The following is an 18,785-nucleotide window of genomic DNA, read 5'->3' as shown; positions in this document are numbered from 1 at the left end:
AATCAGAACAGAAAGTAGAACACATAGTGTGTCAATCCAATAAGCTGAATGCCAGGTTGCCGAGTCATGCTGTGGCTCACCTCGGGCAGATCAAACCAGGGACAACGCCAAGCAATGTCAACAACAGACCTGTGGCACATCCAATGGTACCACCATCCCTCGTTCGGGAAATCCACTGGTTATTGGCCAAAGGAGTACGCTTGAGCCGAGTACTCAGGGCAAGGGTCTACTACTTTCAGTTTGTCCATTAACCATACCTAGGACATGATAAAAATTAAGAGAGATTAAAGAATAGAGAGATGTACGTTGAGAGAAAAGTAAAGAGGGGGTTTTGAGAGAAAAACAGAGTTTAAGTGTTGAGTGATTTTAGAATCATAAATCAGAAGGGTGGGAAATCATACATGGAGAAGTAGCAGACTCCCTGCAAACCTGGTGGTTTCCCGCCGATGAATAGCATCCGGGCCCATCAAGGTTTTGGCCAACGCCAAACCAATACAACTCTTACCTTCTTTCAGGCATTGGGCCACTTCGATCAACTGGATACTGGCTCCGCCATATCTAGGGGCAATTGAGAGTTGCGCAAGTAGGCATAAACAGATAGCATGTTGTCAGTAGCTGCGCCAAAGAAGGTCACTCCTATCTCCAATAGCGGAAAACGATGAACTAAACCTGGGATGTCTAGCTACCCATCATATGCCAAAGACCAAGCCTCCTGCACTGATAATCTGCACTTTCATCCCAAATCTTGGGCATTGCCAAAATGGGGTTGAGGCATGATTGCTTTGCCACACCGGGATTCCATTAGTGCTTGAACTTCTTTGAGTGTTGGACACATCTCTTGTGATTCAAAGTGAAATACATGTGTGACTGGGTTCCAATATCGAACTTTGGCATGGAGAAATGGAAAGCAAAACGAAGTACGGCTCAAAGGAAAAAGGGCGTTGAGGCCGAAACTGCGAAAATTCATCTTTTTTGAGCCATCCAAAGTAGCTATCCAGTCTCGGAGCCTATTGATGAGCAACATCTCCATCTTAAGAGCAAAATATAAACAACATGGGAACACCATTTATTGAGTTTTAGAAAGAGCAGTGCATGACAGCTAGACAACACTGACTGACCTCTTTTTGAGGCCCGTCCGGGTCTAGGGGGTGGCCCAGACCAGTGCAGATGCAGCAAAGGCTGGCCCTTTGCTCTACCATATCGCGGTTATGTTTTAAGTACTGTTTCGTTTGTACCAAGTGTCGTTCAGTATTTTCAAGTTATTTTCATTTCGTTTTCCTGTTATCGAGTTGTAATTTACATATTTGTTCGGTTGTGGGTCGTTATTCGATTCAAGAACGAATGCAAGAGCAGGCATTCACAGTTTGAACTCCTGTACGATGCTATTATTCATCACATGCTATTCATCACACATTATGCGAGGACATCATCCAAAAAAAAAAAAAAATCTTTCATAAACTAATGGGTCCAACCCCAATCACGAGTCTATCTGAAGCTAGTGTTTAAACTACAAAAAAGAAAAAGAAAAAGGGAGAGACGCGGGAATGTATGTGTACGCATATATGTATATATATTGTATAGCTATGTAATATATATATTTTTTTGAACATTTGGGTCACAGGAGTGGCTTGGGTTCAGTGGTTTGGTTCAGTGATTAAGGATTGAAAGGCTGAGCCCGAGGTTAGGGGTTCGAACCCCACATTGAGTGTTTCTTTCTTTGTTTTTGTTTTGGTTTTATGTATATATGTCTTGTATACCTATATATATATATATATATATTTGTTTGAATTGTTTCTGTCACAAGAGTGGCTTGGGTTCAGTGGTTTGGCCCAGTGGTTAAAGAGTGAAAGGCTGAGCCTGAGACTAGGGGTTCGAACCCCACATCGAGTGTTTCTTTGTTTTGTTTTGATTTTGTGCATATATGTCTCGTATGAGTATATATATATTTGTTTGCATATCTTGTCACAAGAGTGGCGTGGCTCAGTGGTTGAGGACTCGGAGGCCAAGTTTGAGATTAGAGGGTCGAAACCCCGTATCCCCACATCCATGTATTTTGTGTTTTTCCTTTCTTTTTTTTGCGTGTTTTGCGTACGTGTGCTGACGTCAGCAAATAGAATATGCCTTCTCTGTAATGGCACCTTCCTGCTGACGGCCGCAAGCGGAATATTCTCCATCTGTCCGTATATGTTTTTGTATAGGTCCATATATGTCTGTGTCGTATATACCTCTATATATACTATATATGTCTGTGTATATATCCGTATATATCTGTCTGTATTTTATCTGTATATGCATATGTGTATACCATATGTACATATCTGTACGTATTTATATGTAAATATTTGTGTGTATTACCCTGGCTGTGTTCGTAATGAGTTCCTAGGAGACCAACTGTGACGATGGAAACTAGAGTTCGAATGGCGTTGCCTAGAACGCAAAGGTTTGGAATTTTCGAGATTAAAGTCTAGTTTAAACACCTAGAGGTGTATCCTCGGCTTGAAATCTGTATGGCAGCCCCATAGGTTGAGTAGCTTGTATGCGCCTTAATTTTAGATACTGAACCAACCTAGTCTGTCACCCCATTGGAGAATAGGGAAAGTTGTGAATATGATCAGGAAGAAAAGCAGCATCAGTGGCTTCTACATGTAGAGATTACCCCTTGTCAGCAAAAAAATCATTCTATCATACCTTCTTCCACTCGCGTGAGGCGCGTTTGGACTTCGAATCCACCTTTGCTCCTTTCACGTGAAACGTGTTAGGATGTAACATTTATCCCAGTACAACCCTCCCTTCCCCATGAGATGTGGTTGGGTACGTCTGTTGGTTACACTACTATTTCTTCTCTCGCGTAAGATGCGTTTGGATTTATTCACTATTCCTCCTCTCGCGTGAGACGCATTTGGATTCATTCACTATTCGTCCTCTCACGTGAGACGCGTTTAGACCTCCAGTTTACTATTCCTCCTTTCGCGTGAGACGCGTTTGGATCTCAAGTCCACATTTTCTCCTATCGAATGAGACGTGTTAGGATTGTTTCCTTGGTTAAAAACAGTAAATGCGCCTGTTGTTCACATCACCCCATCTTTTCTCCTTTCGTGTGCGACATGTTAGGTTATTGATTCACTCGGTTTAAAAAAACATCAGGTGCTCCTGGCGTTCACACCATCTTTCTTCATTCATTTCGTGCATCTATCGCACTTGCATCTATCGCACACTTTCATTACAATTGTGGTACAGTCTCGTACCTTTTTCTTGTATCTCAAGACGCGTGAAACACGGCCTTGGGCGGGTTGTATCTCGGGACATGTGAAACACGAGCCCGAGTGATTTTTCTTGTATCTCAGGACGCATGAAGCGCGACCCTAGGCGGGTTGTATCTCGGGACGTGTGAAACACGAGCCCGAGCAATTTTTCTTATATCTTAGGATGCGTGAAGCGTGACCTTGGGCGGGTTATATCTCGGGACGTGTGAAACACGAGCCCAAGCGGTTTTTCTTATCTCTCAGGATGAGTGAATCGCGAGCCTGGGCGTATTTCCTCTCGGGACGCGTGAAGCGCGAGCCCAAGCAATTTTTCTTCTCTTCTCACGATTTTAGAGTGATTAGAGTATCTTAGGACGCGTGAACCGTGAGCTTGGGCGTATTTTATCTCGGGACGCATGAAGTGCGAGCCCAAGCAGTTTTTCTCTTCTTCTTACGATTTCAGTGTGATTAGAATATCTCAGGACGTGTGAACCACGAGCTTGGGCGTGTTTTGCCTCTATCTCGGTACGCGCGAGCGCAACCTCGAGTGGTTTTCATTTCTTGATCTCTTTGGATGCGTGAAACGCAATCCTAAGCGGTGTTTTCTTTTCTCGTCCCGCGTTTTGGGGTGTTTAGAATATGTTCTAGATGTATTGATTTTAAGCTTGAAGCTGCTCATTCATATTTTGCATCTGTTATTACTTTGCATCTTCATTACAAGATCATAAGTTTTCAAATAGCCAGCTTTGCGAAGCGTGTGTGTTTAACTTTCAAGTGCATATCACTTGCATTCTGCCCCTGAACTACGCAAGTTTGATTTCTTGTAAAAGGATATGTAGGCAATCCTCGGGTTCAACCAATTGTTTGCACATTTGTTTGTTTGCCCAGGTCTTACGACCTCGTCAAATGGGTCGTCTTCGGGTTTTGACATTTACTCACGTCATTTTATGACTCTGAGTTCTGTCAAAGAGGGGCAACTATAGACACCCCATTTTGACTGGCCCTAAGACTTGGGCGCTTTCTTTTGATTACCCGATGATGACAATTAGAATGTGTTTCTCACAGAATCCTCAGTAAGAGAGATGGAATTTGAACTTTAATCCCAACCTTCACCATTATGGCCAAATCGTTTTAAAATACTAAATATTTTATTAGTTTAGTATTTTTGTAATTTTGCATAATTTTATGTGTTTGTTCATATTTTTGGTGTTTTTTTTTTTATAAATTGGTATAAATTATATATTTTATTAATATATAAAATAAAATAATAAAAGGTTATATTATTATATTATATGTTTAGTATTTTGGTATAAATTATATATTTTCATATATTTTATATAATATATAATATGTATGTAGATATATATTATATAATATTTATATTATATATATTATATAATAAAAATAAAAAATATATATCTTTCATGTCGGTCAGCCTTCGGCTGCCAACATCCCAAATCAAACATATATATACATATATATATATATATTATATTATATATTATATATTATATTAATTTGCCTATATAAGGTAATCAAGAGAAAGAAAAGGGAGAGGAGGTCCAACAGGAGAAAAAAAAAAGAAAAAGTCTAAGAGAATCAAAAGGAGAGGAGAGCGGCTAATCAGGAAGAGAAAAAAAAGAAAAAATGGGGAAGGGTCTGAGAATTAGATTAGAGAATCAGAGAGGGACAAAGAAGTGGTGCGAGAGAGTTTGAGAGAAAAAGAATCAGAAAGAAGGAATAAAATATTTTCTTTGATATTTTTATTTCCATTTCATCAATACACCATTCAAAAAAACAACCACTAAAGTTGTAATTCCAAATTTTGGGCTGAGAATTAAGAACACATTCCACAGACTTGAGGGTAATCAAAAGAAAGTTTGTGACTCGAAAAATTCATCATTTTCCCAAAAGGTGAGTTTTCGCAAACTTTCAATTAATTTAAAAATGTGATATAACTTGTTCAAATACTTCATTTACTGTTTTTTTTTATGTAATTTAAATATTGTATATAAACTGTTGTAATTTATTACTTTAAATAATTTACCCCGTCGGATGAATAGTAACTTCCGGTGGTGAATAGTACCTTTGGCGGTGAATAGCAACCTCCGGCGGTAGATAGTACCTCCGGCTATTTAATTTTGCTCGCTTTCTGTAGCTTAATTTCAGTACTATTATATGCTATTTAGGGGGCTGTTTAATTTATTTGAATGATTTATGTTTTAAATATCAAGTTTGTTTGTACTAACCAATTAATCAACTTCGCATAATCATCTCTGCAACCTCCCTCCATTCTTTGCTTATTTCGATTAAAAAGTTGTGAAAAAGTAAGATTGTGGTTCAAGTATAAGAAAAGGAACTCTTCCATGCTTAATGGTTTAATCTCTTCGGAGGTTCATTATCAAAGGTATAAAACATTCTATGCTTAATGGTTTTATGCTTAAGAGGTTCATCACCAAAAGTATACAACGTTCTATGCTTACTGATTTAATCTCTTAGGAGATTTACTACCAAAGCATAAAACACTCTATACTTAACGGTTTAAATTCTTTGGAGGTTCACTACCCCAAATATATACATGTTCTTATACTAAAGCACAATCTTTTATTTTTCATTTCTCTTTATCATCAGTGTGTTTACTTTTAAGGGATTAATTGACCCATGGAAATCACTAAGGAAAATGTCATTATTAATTATTATCAAGTTTGGGTTTCAAGTCATTATTACTTACTGTGGATTTTTCTAAGTCATTATTACTCTTTTAAGTTTGACTAGTCCTTGTTGCGCATCGTGAGTTTGACTTGAAACCCCTTATCGCTTGTAAATGAGTTTGACTCTTCTTTTGTAATTTCCTCCGAAGAATTTATCAACAATGTGTTTACTTTTAAGGGATTAATTGACCCTTGGAAATCACCAAGAAAAGTGTCATTATCACTTATTATCAAGTTTGGATTTCAAGTCATTATCACTCACGGTGGGTTTTTCTAAGTCATTATCACTCTTTTGAGTTTGGCTAGTCTTTGTTGCGGATCTTGAGTTTGACTTGAAATCCCTTATCGCTTGTAAATGAGTTTGACTCTTCCTTTGTAATTTTTCCGAATAAAATAAGGTTTATTTCCTCGGGTTAAGTCGACACTTATTTTCCGTTATTGCATTTCGGACTTAGTGGATATAAATATCACCGTGGACTTAATGAATTAAAGAAAAGGAAAGGTAATATAAAAGAGGCTAATAAAATTGGGCTTAAAATGAATCAACCAACATAAAGAACCAATATGATTGATTGAATTCGGTCGGACGTTATATCGAGTTTTTTGCGTCAAGGCTTGTCTTACATTAGTCCATAATGTTTTGATGAATCTTGAAGCGTCTCTACTTCCCTTCTTGAATTTGCTTCATGATAGGAGAGAGGGGTGGTCATTATGCATTACATTTATTGATCTTTGTCCTATCGTGTCCAAAATCATCTTGCAAACCAACTTGCAACCATAGATGGTTTGAGAACCGAGTTCGCTCCTCTCTTGAGTATTTTCCAAGACAGAGAAGAGTAGAAGAGACAAATATGGCCGGGAATACCCTGTCTGCATGTTTGCATTGTTTCACCTCAGGCACAAAAAAAAAAAAAACAGATTTCTGCAAAGAAAACAAGGTATGCTTGGATTTATTTGGGGCTCGACTAAGTCTTGTTTTAAGTCGGCAAGGCTCCAATAAATATACACTTTTGGTCGAAAGCAATGATAAGGTGAAACAGAACAAATCTCAACAAGGCAGACAGAGTAATTCTCGAGGAGTATCGCGCGATCATTACATATTATTTGTTGTAATAAATTAGATAACCCCTTTTCATTATTATTCATTCGGATTTGTAATATTTATTTATTTGGACACTTGGACATTTGGACCCTCCTTCGCGAGGACAAATATGTAATAATGTGTATGTCTTCCAACCCCACGTCTTTCTCCCTTTTATTTACCAGCTTATGATGGTTAGTTTAAGGACATCATGTTTAATTTAGCATACTCATGTTTGCATCCATTTGTATTGCATGCATAAAAGTTCGGCTCATCATATTATTCAAATGTCAAATTCAAACTCTTTACTTGAATACGTGTGCTATCACATGCCTTGAATTGACTCGCATGCCATTCTAGTAGCCGAGCTTATTAATTGCATATTGTATGTGTCGCATTAGCCATATTACATAGTTGGATCATGCATTTTTCTAACTAGTTCCTTTTTTTTTGGCTTGGAGTACGAGGTAAGTTTTTAAGCTTTAACATATTGCATAAGTGTGATTGCTGTCGTATCAAACATACTACCATGAGGCTAAATGCTTAATTGTTAAACTACTTGAATGCCTGTGGATAAAGGCTATTCATTGAAATTGGGATACTTTGATTAAATGTATATATATGAGATCACTTTTTCAAGTGGTACATATTCAAAACACTTTTTCAAAACAAACATGAAATCAAACGTTCCAACTTCTAGTGAAATTAGTCTATACTTGTATGTTAAAAATAAAATAAGAACATATACTGTACATAAGAATCACATCATAATTAGTAGAGGCCGATTTTTTTTTCAGGTGAGTGGGGTCTCCTTATTGACCTTCCCCTCTCATACCTAAGTTCCCAAACCAAGTCACTTTGGTAATGAAAGACTGATGGCCTTTGGCACGAGTCACGGGTTTCTTAAATTTCCCAAAATAAATATTTAGGTGGCGACTCTGATATCTGAAAAAGTAGTCCATTTTTGGCATTTGATTCAAAACATCGATTTTCCAAATGCAATTGTCGGATTTGGACTCTTTTTGTGTTTCCACTGTTTTACATTGCACTTGTGAAATCAGATTCAGAACCAACACAAGTGGAGTCCGAACTGTAAGGGCTATTTCATTCTTCTGAAAAGGAGCGCGGAAAGCCGAGCTACAGCCGGCCGACCATCAGTGATGGCTAGCAAGGCATCATTGATGGTCGGCAAGGCACATCAATGGCCGGCAGACAAGAAGTGATGGCCAGCAGCCTCCAAGGATGGCCGGCAGGCCACTAGAGATTATAGAATCGAAAGACCAAAGTATGGTCAAAAAATGAGACAAAATGAATACAAGGTTTAAAAGGCTCAAAGTTGTGGCATTCTGCTGAGGACTTCGAGCGCTTGACGAGCAAACAGACTCATCATCGGATGTACCTACAAGAACATCCAAGTCTTCAAGGGCCGTAAAAAATGGGATGTCTACAAAATGTTTTGTATTAAATAATCAAAAATGGTAGAGGTACCAAAAATTCTACCAAAAGTTTACCAAATGTCTCACATGGGTGTGGGACCTACATGGGACCCACATTGTGTGGGTCCCACACTCATGTGAGATATTTTGTAAAACTTTTGGTAGAATATTTGGGGTCTCTAGCATTACTCTTAAATAATTTCATGTTGAATAAAAAATTAAATATAAATTAATATTAAGATATCAATAAGATAAATAAAAAATAAAAAATATTAAAAAAATTAATTTGATTCGTGCGATACATATAATTAAGCACGTTTTGTCTTATTTATTTATTTATATATCAAAATAATTTTTTTAAAATATCATAATAATTAAATTAAAATAAAAATATATGAAAAATAAATATTTCTCAAATAGAGTTCATATAAAATTGGTTATTATAATTAAAATTGAGTTTATGTAAAACTTTATATGTGACTGGGAACGACATACTAATGTGGCTATTTTTTTTTTTAAAAAAGGTAAGCCTTTAGAATGTGTCGCCTAAGTAAAGGAAAAAATACTACTTTTAATAATATATATGATACATGTGTATTTTGGTCTAATAAATTTGGATGTAAAATGCGCGTGTGTTTTAGGGACTTGAGCCACTATGTTCTTATTTAGTGTCCTTTATCCTCTAAATTCCTATTATTAGTAACCTTAAAAAAAATTCCCAATTAATTATGCGGAGTTTTAATTTTTTCTTTAATATTATTTTTGAATTATTCATACATATTGTACATAGGTATATAAAATCTAAATTAAATATAAATGTTTTTTAATAAATAATTTCATGTTAAATAAAAAATTAAATATAAATTAATATTAAGATATCAACAAGATAGACAAAAATTAAAATATAAAAGAAAATTCATTCGATCCGTGCGATACACATAATTAAATACATTTTATCTTATTTATTTATTTATTTGTATATCGAAATAATTTTTTTTTGAATATCATAATAATTAAATTATAATTATATATATGAAAAATAAATATTTCTTAAATATAATTTATATAAAATTGGTTATTATAATTGAAATTAAATTTGTGTAAAATTTTATATGTAAATAGAAAAGTCATGATGATGTGACTTTTTTAGATAAAAGTAAGCCTTTAAAATGGAGTTTTTTTTTTAATATTCTAAAAAAAAAAAAACTATTTATAGAATTGACCTACTTTTCAAACTATTTGGGAAACTAACCTGTTTTTGAAATCGCATTTTGAAATGCGATTTGAAATTGAAATTACATTTTCAACATGCAATTTCACCTTGAAATCGCATGTTGAAAATGCGATTTCAGTTGAACATGTGATTTCACCATATCATTATAAATTGCATTTTCAATTTGCGATTTCAATGCGAAATTGCATGTTGAAAATGCAATTTCAATTTCAAAATCGCATTTTTAAAATGTGATTTCAAAAAGTAGGTTAGTGTCACGACCCAAACGCACCCCTATAGGTTTAGCATCGTAACTGGCCAGTAATCCTTGGATTGCCGAAGGCCTCTAAACTGATTAACAAAATTAAGGGGCTAACGGAAGCAAATACATAAATATAGTTGTCTATTGAGCTGTACAGATTTATATGAAACAGAATATTTCAAACTTTATATACATAACCAAAAATCATTTTCACATTATACCCATACACTTAACTATAACATCTTAAGTACAGCCAACAAAACAAAAACAAGTTTTATATATAGAAACAACCAGAACTTATAACACATGACATATTAGAAACCTCCACTTGAGGCACAATGGTTGGCTGATAACAGAACAGAGATCCAGACAAAAGCTTTCAGGCTCGATCTCCAGAATGCCCACCTATACATATATATACACACAGTGAGCTAAAGCTCAGTGAATAACATTAAGGTAAAGAGGTTAGTGAACGAAACCCGAACATAACATAATCGTAAAACAGATCATAGCATAATCATTCTCATATCTGAACATAATAATGGTACATCCCATAGAACACACCGCATATCGTCTTTCAACTAGAGTAATCGGTTCCGGATACTGATTAAACACATATCACCACAATGAAGTGGCTAACGAGATCTCATAATCACATATATGTCATGGACTCGCATTTACATGTCGTCCTCCATGACTTGGGACTATCTATGGATGCCATAATAAATTTCAAACATAGGACATTCGTTCACGTAAATAATCATTTCAGAAATCATGGCTTAACATATCACATTTGGAACATAATTCATATGAACATATCTTTACAATAACATTACTCACAGTGGGCTCCCGTAAACGGTCAATCAATCTTTGGATGTTGACCTACAAATACAAAAGTACATAACACAAACATATCTTATCATTACACATTCATATGGCCATAGTGACTTAGCTTTCTTAACATTGATTCTTGTTCTTTCTTATCACATTACTTAAACACACACTTATAATCTCTCAACTTAGTACGTTCCTTCTTAGTGTGTTTCTACTTCATGTCCTCATTACTATGGCTAAATTAAGGCTTAAGAATGCCTAAGATGCAATGAGGATGCCAAAATGCATTAGAAAACACTTAGTCAAATTTCTGAAAATAGGGTCCCCGCTCGAGCGTAGCTTTCCTCGCTCGAGCGGACATGTAAAATGTGAGGGTTCGCTCGAGCGTGACTTTTCTCGCTCGAGCGGACTGTAAATTCAGAAAAAGTACTGGTTGCTTCCTTTTCACGTTCAACGAATGCTCGATCCCCACTTGAGTGTGAAGCTCAGACCCTCGCTCGAGCGTAACTTCTGTCGCTCGAGCGTGCTGCAAAACATGTGAACTTCTGGACACCTACATTTCACGCTTGAACGGGTATTATGTCGCTCGAGCAGAAGTGTACGCATTCAGAGTGCTCGCTCGAGCGTGAACTTCTACGCTCGAGCGTAGGTTCAAATTCTGGAATTTCTAAATTTGATCTCCAAGCTTCAAACTTGAATGCAACTCTCCAAAATACATCTCTTGGGCCCCAAAACTTGAGATGACATTGAAAACTTGCAAAATATGATGAATTAAAGATTATTTCATGAAATCATGGTCCAAAAGCTTGCCAATAGCTCAAAATTCATTTGAAACGTAAGAAACAAAGCATGCATGTAAATCCTTTCAAACTCTTTTCTCAAAAACTCATGAAGTTAGCAAATTTGAGCTCACAATCTCCATGCATGTAAGAAATCCCTTTTTAAGACATGAATTTAAATGGTAAAACATGATGATTCTAACATGCATGTACCAAATAACTTACCATAATAGTTTAGATGCTCAAAATCAAACTTAACATGTCAAAACTCCATATTTCCATGCATGTATGCCTTAAATTCATTCAAATTCTTTCCTTCTACTTCCAACACATGCAGTTGAGCCTCAAACCTTTATGAATTATGCATGCTTGTGACTTCTAGCATTTATTTTCCTCTTTAATGGCATGAATGATGCTCAAACATGAGAGTCCTTAACAAATTCATACATGCATGTATGACTTAGCAACATTTCCTTCATTCTAAGCTTATTTTATGCATTTAAATTCATAATCTTGAAGAAATCTCATGCTAAATGATTTAGATGCACAATCTAGAGGTTGCAATCTTACCTAAAGTCTTCAATTAGCTAGATACTTGTACAATCTTGAAGAATTCAAGCCAAAGCCTTCAATTTCTTTTCAATTCCTACACTTTCTCTCTCTGAAAGTGAACTCACTCTCTCTCTAAAATACAATCTCAGATTTTTGCACTAAACAATGGGCAAAGATGAGCTCAAATGAGCTTAAGGGCTCATATATGTAGTTATAATGCCATAATACATTAATTAAAACATAAGGGTTGCCAAACGCAACTTAATTAATCAGATTTAATCAATTTTTAATAAAATTTGCCATAACATTATAAAAATTCTAAATAACATATTCGTGTAACCAATTCCGATTTTGGATGCCGATAAGGCTTTCAATTTTCATATCAAAATAGATTTCACAACAGATATTACTATGATCAACAGATAGAAAATCAAATAGCATGCAAAAATACACAATTAACATATAATTATTTTAATCACTTGATTAATGTTCTTAATCACATATTAGTAATTAATTATGGATCGAGGTTGTTACAATTAGTTTTCCAAATAGTTTGAAAAGTGGGTCAATTCTCTAAATAATTTTTTTTTTCTAGAATATTTTTTTAAAAAAAACTCCTTTAAAATGTGTCAGATAACAAGGAAAAGCATTACTTATAGACCATGTTTGTTTGGCAGATTAGGTTGGATGAGATTGTTAGTGAAGGGATTATTAGTGAAGAGATTGTTAATGTGGAGATTGTTAGTGAGAGGATTAAATAAAAGTGTGTTTGTTTTGATGATAGTATAGGAAATTGTTAGTGATGAGATTATTAAATTATTTTTTTATAAAATAAAAAAAAAATTATTTCAATATTAAAAAAAATCTAAAACAAATATTAAAACAAACAAATGCACTTGGTAAAAAAAAAAATTGGCTTAATTCAATTATTATTTTCCTAATCCCACCTTTTACCTAGCCAAGCTAATTCTCCTACTGAAGGGGATAACTAACCCCCTTGGACTATCAATCCGGCCTCCCATTTCAGCACCAAACACACTGTGAGTAAGGCCCACAACCATGGTAATCCAATTCGGCCATTGAAGCCAGTAAACAAATATGACCTTAATATATATATATATATATATATATGATATTTGGATGGAGTTAGGTTTACGTAAACATAAGTTTTTATTCCGGTCCAAACTTACCTTCAAGATATCCACTCCTACTACAATACTCAGATATCCTCGTCTCTTCTTCACCTTTAACTCCTTCATCAGTTCCTTGTCATCATCGCTACAATCATTTCTCTTTTTTTATTACTTGCAAATTTTTTTTTCTCATTATCATCGCTATTATCACCATCTTCATTACTCTTGACAAATCTTTTAAGTATGAATATCAGAAATTGTTAATAGCAGAGTAACAATTTTTATGTAAATTGTGTTATAGATAAAAAAAATTATTAGATATTTTTAAATATTATCTATAATCAATCACCAATTACTAAATTCTTTCAAAGTTTTCTAATGGCTTAACATAGTAGATCCTATTTCAGCTTATCGAAAAAGATGTATTTTTTTTTTCACCAATTAGAACACTTCAGATGACACCTCACTCACTATGCTTGAGAACCACTAGAAGACAATGGTCAGAACCTCAAGTGCGGATCTCAGTGGGACAGACAGACTAAAGTCTTCAATTTGGATCAATCATTAAAGAAAAAAAAATGTTGGAGACCTTAAAAGTTGTATTTGAAAATTTGATTGATTTTTTTTAAAATTAATTTGGTAAGTATATAAAAGGAATTATAAATTAAATATAATATAATATTTTATTTTATTAATTATTTTAACTTATTTTATTATATTTGAACTTAATTTTATCTCCAAACAACTCTCTTTAAAACAAAAGGGGACCACTACCACCATATGACTGACAGCTATCAGTACGACAACAAAGTACGAAGTACTTCAATTTAATGAGCTGTAGGCTGTATATATGTCTTGTATCTCTCTGTATGGATAATGTACATACGTCAATGTATACGTATATGTACGTTTCTGAATTATGTGTACCCAAACAGTGGCCACTTCTCGTTTTCTTCTTCGATTAACACGTATACCACCAATCATAGCGTATTGCAGCGTTTTTAACACTTCAAAATGTTTTGATCAATTATTATACATTGCTACATATAAACATGATTTATAAAAAATAATAATTAGTGTGTTTGGTTTGATTTTTTTGAATTAAATTTTTTTGAAAATTAAGTTTGTTGCTTTTTGTGTTTTTTTATTTTTAGTAAATATTTTTGAAATTTTAAATATATTTTTTTATTTTTTTAGATGCACCTTACTTAGATGTATCTAAAAAGTAAAAAATTTGTGAAAAAATATTTTTAAAAATTAATAAATACATAAAAATACAAAGAATATACTAAATTCTTGTATTTTTTTATATTTTTGGAATTTAGTAAATTTTTAAAAGGTTTTTTTCAATTTTTTTTTATACTTTTTAGGTATATTTATGTTAGGTATGTCTAAAAATTAAAAAAATTGCTCAAAATATTTAAAAAATTTAATAAAAATAAAAAAATACAAAAAATAAGAAAATAAAATTTTTTAAAAAGTATTTTTAAAAAATGATTACTAAGCAGGCTGAATTGTACTTTCATTATTTAAAGGAGTCCGGATCCTCTGCCGTAGTCCCCGGCGGCGCTCCCTGCCATGGTTCAAAACGACATCGTTTTGAAGGTTTTTTTTTTTTTTTTTTTTTTTTTTTTTTTTTTTTTGCTTTTTCCGTTCCTCATTTTCGTTGAGAGCTGGAGACCTAACCCATACACCATGGCGACAGTGATGAGGCGAGGCCACGGAGACGGCGGCAAAGCAAAGCTAAGCGACGGTGGCAGCAAGGCCAAGCGACAGCGATGGAAGATGATCTGGACTCATATATCTTATCCTCTCCTCACCACACCACATAAACACACTCCTAAACCCTCTCATCTTCCCCTGTTTTTCCTCCTCATTTTCTTTTTCAAAAAGGTGTGGTTACAAAATCTGCAATTTCACATCAGATGGTGTCAAATTTTGCAAGGAGTATATGTGGTTGTGAGTAGAGCTTTCCTGATTTTGCTAAGCTTTGCTGTCAATGTTTTCCATCTTTCTTCGAGGATAATTAGGTTGAAGAAAAGACGGAATGATGAATAATTAAGTCATTTTGTGTTTGAATTATTAAGTGGCATTATATACCTCTGGACCTTGTTTCTTGAGATAGGTTTTTTTTTTTTTTTTGTGTGACATGATGTAAGGTTAAAATATTACTCTGGTTTGAAGAACATTTTGAACAAAGTTTCTTTTTCGCTTAAAAACATAGAAATTGCTATTTTTTTTTTCTTTAAATCCATAAGCTGTCATATATTCTTGGAGAATGGATGAGGTTTACTTGCAGGTTTTGAAGTTGTCAATTAGTTAAAATGAGGCCATGAATCTGGATAAACAGTAACGAACGAACAAGGACAAACGGCGATGGACGACCAGCGACAAAAGCAAAGTTTCTAAATCTTTCTTTCGATTTTGCTGCTTGAGATGGCTAGCAATCAGCAGTATCAGGTGAGGATGAATATTGCAAGACCTCGCCGCCGATTCACCGTGCTTGCGCCTACTACTCTGTTTCACCTCTGCTTCTCTCAACGGGTCAGGGTTCAAGCAAATGAAAGAGAAAGAAAATGCGAAGGAGAAAAGGGCCCCCACAAAAAAAAAAAAAAATCAAAACGACGTCGTTTTGGAGACCACGACAGGGAGCGCCGCAGGAGACCATGCCAGAGGATCCAGACTCTATTTAAAGTATTACTTGGCTTTTACTTTGATCTTTAGAGAGAGAAAAAAAGTGGCGCCCCAGTTTTGATTTGTAACCTTGAGCTTTTTTACAATCTCTGGTCTATTTTGGGGACTTTTGGAAACAATGGTAAAAAGTTAATTTTTTGGTTTTTTAGTTTTTTTTATCTAAAATAATTTAATTTTTTGTTAAAAAAGTCAAAAAATTAAAAAGTTGAATTTTTACTAACTTCTCAAAACACTACTTTGATAACTGGATTAAATGTCAATTTTTTGGCATTTTAATTTTTTTAAATTATAACAAATTTTTAATATTTTACACGTTTCTTAAAAAAAAATCAAAAAATTGACCTTTAATGTACTTCTCAAAATAAGTCATTGTGTGAAACTAATACTATAAAAAATTAACCGAGGAAGCTGGGGATTGAGCTTTTTAAGTAAAAAAAAGTTAATTCTACTTTCTTGTTAAAAACTAATTATCACTTTGCTTGTTTTTAGTTTTTTAAAAACACTTTTCAAAAAATTTACTTTCTTATTTTTTGTATTTTTTTTCGTTTTTAATGATTTTTTTAATATTTTAAGTAATTTTTTTTTTAATTTTTAGACACACCTAATATAAATACACATAAAAGTATAATTTTTGTGAAAAAAATCTTTGAAAAATTCACTAAATACTAAAAATATAAAAAATAAATACGAAAATTCAATATATTTTTCATATTTTTATGTATTTATTAATTTTTTAAAATATTTTTTCATAATTTTTTTATTTTTTAGATACATTTAAGTAAGGTGCATCTAAAAAAATGACAAAAATGTTTAAAATTTTAAAAATATTCACTGAAAATAAAAAAATATAAAAAATAAAAAAAACTCAGTTTTTTAAAAAATTAATCCAAAAAACTCAAACCAAACACGCACAATGTGTTTTGAAAATTATCAAAATTATATATATTTTTTGTGAACGAAATTGCTTTTCGTTTTTTGTTTTTTGATTTTTTAACTGGTAATAAATTATTTTTTTGATTTATTTAGTAAAAAAATAATTTTTAAACTGCCTGCCAAACACTTCCTAAGAAAGTGGCCGGACCCATCAATAGAGACTAAAACCAGCAGATCATTCACTCTTGACGTACGTTGCAATATTCTGACCGATTTCAATTTCACAAGTGATTATTTCATGGTCTTCAAATATTATTTTACACTATTTATTACTTGATATTTGTTAAGATATTTTTTAAAAATTTAATAAAAAATATTTTATTTGGTTTTAATTTCTGATTTTTTTTTTTATTTTTCATATTTTTTTTTTTGTTTTAGTGAATATTTTAAAATTTTAAATATTTTTTTTAAATTTTTTTTAAATGTACCTTACTTAGATGTATCTAAAAAGTAAAATATTTTTAAAAAATATATTTTTAAAAATTAATAAATACACAAGAATACGAAAATATACTGCATTCTAGTATTTTTTTTTCATATATTTATGATATTTAGTGATTTTTTTCACAAATATTATACTTTCTAAATATATTTATGTTAGGTGTATTTAAAAATTTAAAAAATGGTTAAAATATTTAAAAAATTCAGCAAAAATAAAAAAAAATACGAAAAATAAAAAATTTTATTTTTTTGTAAAGCGAATCCAGAATTCTAAAACCGAACAAGCTTTGAGTTTCATTTTTTCAACCAATAAATATTATGTTGGGATATCACATAAATTTGCGCCTGGAAGAAAAAATAATTTTTCCTATTTGGCATGGTTACCTAAAATCAACATTAGGCCCCTTTTTTTAATATTTTTTTATAGACTACAAAAATCAAATATTTTTGTATATATCTATGTATTTCATTACATTCCTCCATATACTGGTGTATGAATTTATACTTTTACCCTTAAAAAATATATAAAAAAAAACACATTCAAATAATAATAAATAATTTTATCAACGTGTTTGTGTGATAGTAGAGGTGTTTCCCTTCCTAGGTGTGAAAGTTTGAGTCTTATTACTGTAAATGCAGGTCCATTACCTTTTTCCCTTTCCTTCTTTTGACCAAAAACAAAAGTGAAAAATAACTTTTTTATTTTATAATTTTAAAATTGGAAAAAAATGTTACTCAATTTGATTTTTATGTTCACACCAACATAGATAGATATTTCCTTTATAATATATAACCAGTTGTGCATTGCATATTAGACAATGATAAGATGATTAGAGAACCACATAAATAAAATAAAAAAATCAGTTTTTAAAAAATTTAAACAGAACACATTGAATATTTTTTTTGCAACTTTAACCTAACTGCCGGTTGAGATGGGTTTGAGTGATTTTGTATTCTCTTAAGTAGAAATGTTGCAATATAAAAATAATGAACCGAAACTATTAAGTTGTGAATAAGAATTGTCTTATAAAGTGGGGATCAATAAAGTTGAGCTTAGATTTGGACTTAATCTTAGTTTGAACTGGACCTAGGTTTGTGCTTGTACTTGTGCATGTGTTGGGTTTGGTCTTGGACTTAATCTTGAACTTGGGCTAAGTTATATTATGTTAGGCTTAACTTGTGCATGAGTTCAAGAATTGGACTTGGATTGGTTATAACCCAACATTAGTATCCATTTTGTGACCCATCTGGTTGGTTTATTCAAACATCATTGTGTGTGTGTATATATATATATATATACATATATGTATATATTAAGCACATGAAAAATGTAAAGTTCTGTAACTCTTATCTGTTGATGATGGAGTTGATAATCATATTAGTGGCCATATGTTTTCAACCTTTGTAACTCTAGCCCTAATGGCTAGAGTTGATGACCTTGGTTAATGGCATTCGATTGCCTTATAACTTTCAT

This window comes from Camellia sinensis, chromosome 11 (assembly GCF_055761805.1).
Source record: "Camellia sinensis isolate YWXY chromosome 11, ASM5576180v1, whole genome shotgun sequence".
In the NCBI taxonomy this organism is placed as follows: Eukaryota; Viridiplantae; Streptophyta; class Magnoliopsida; order Ericales; family Theaceae; genus Camellia; species Camellia sinensis.
Note: the sequence above shows the minus strand (reverse complement) of the source record.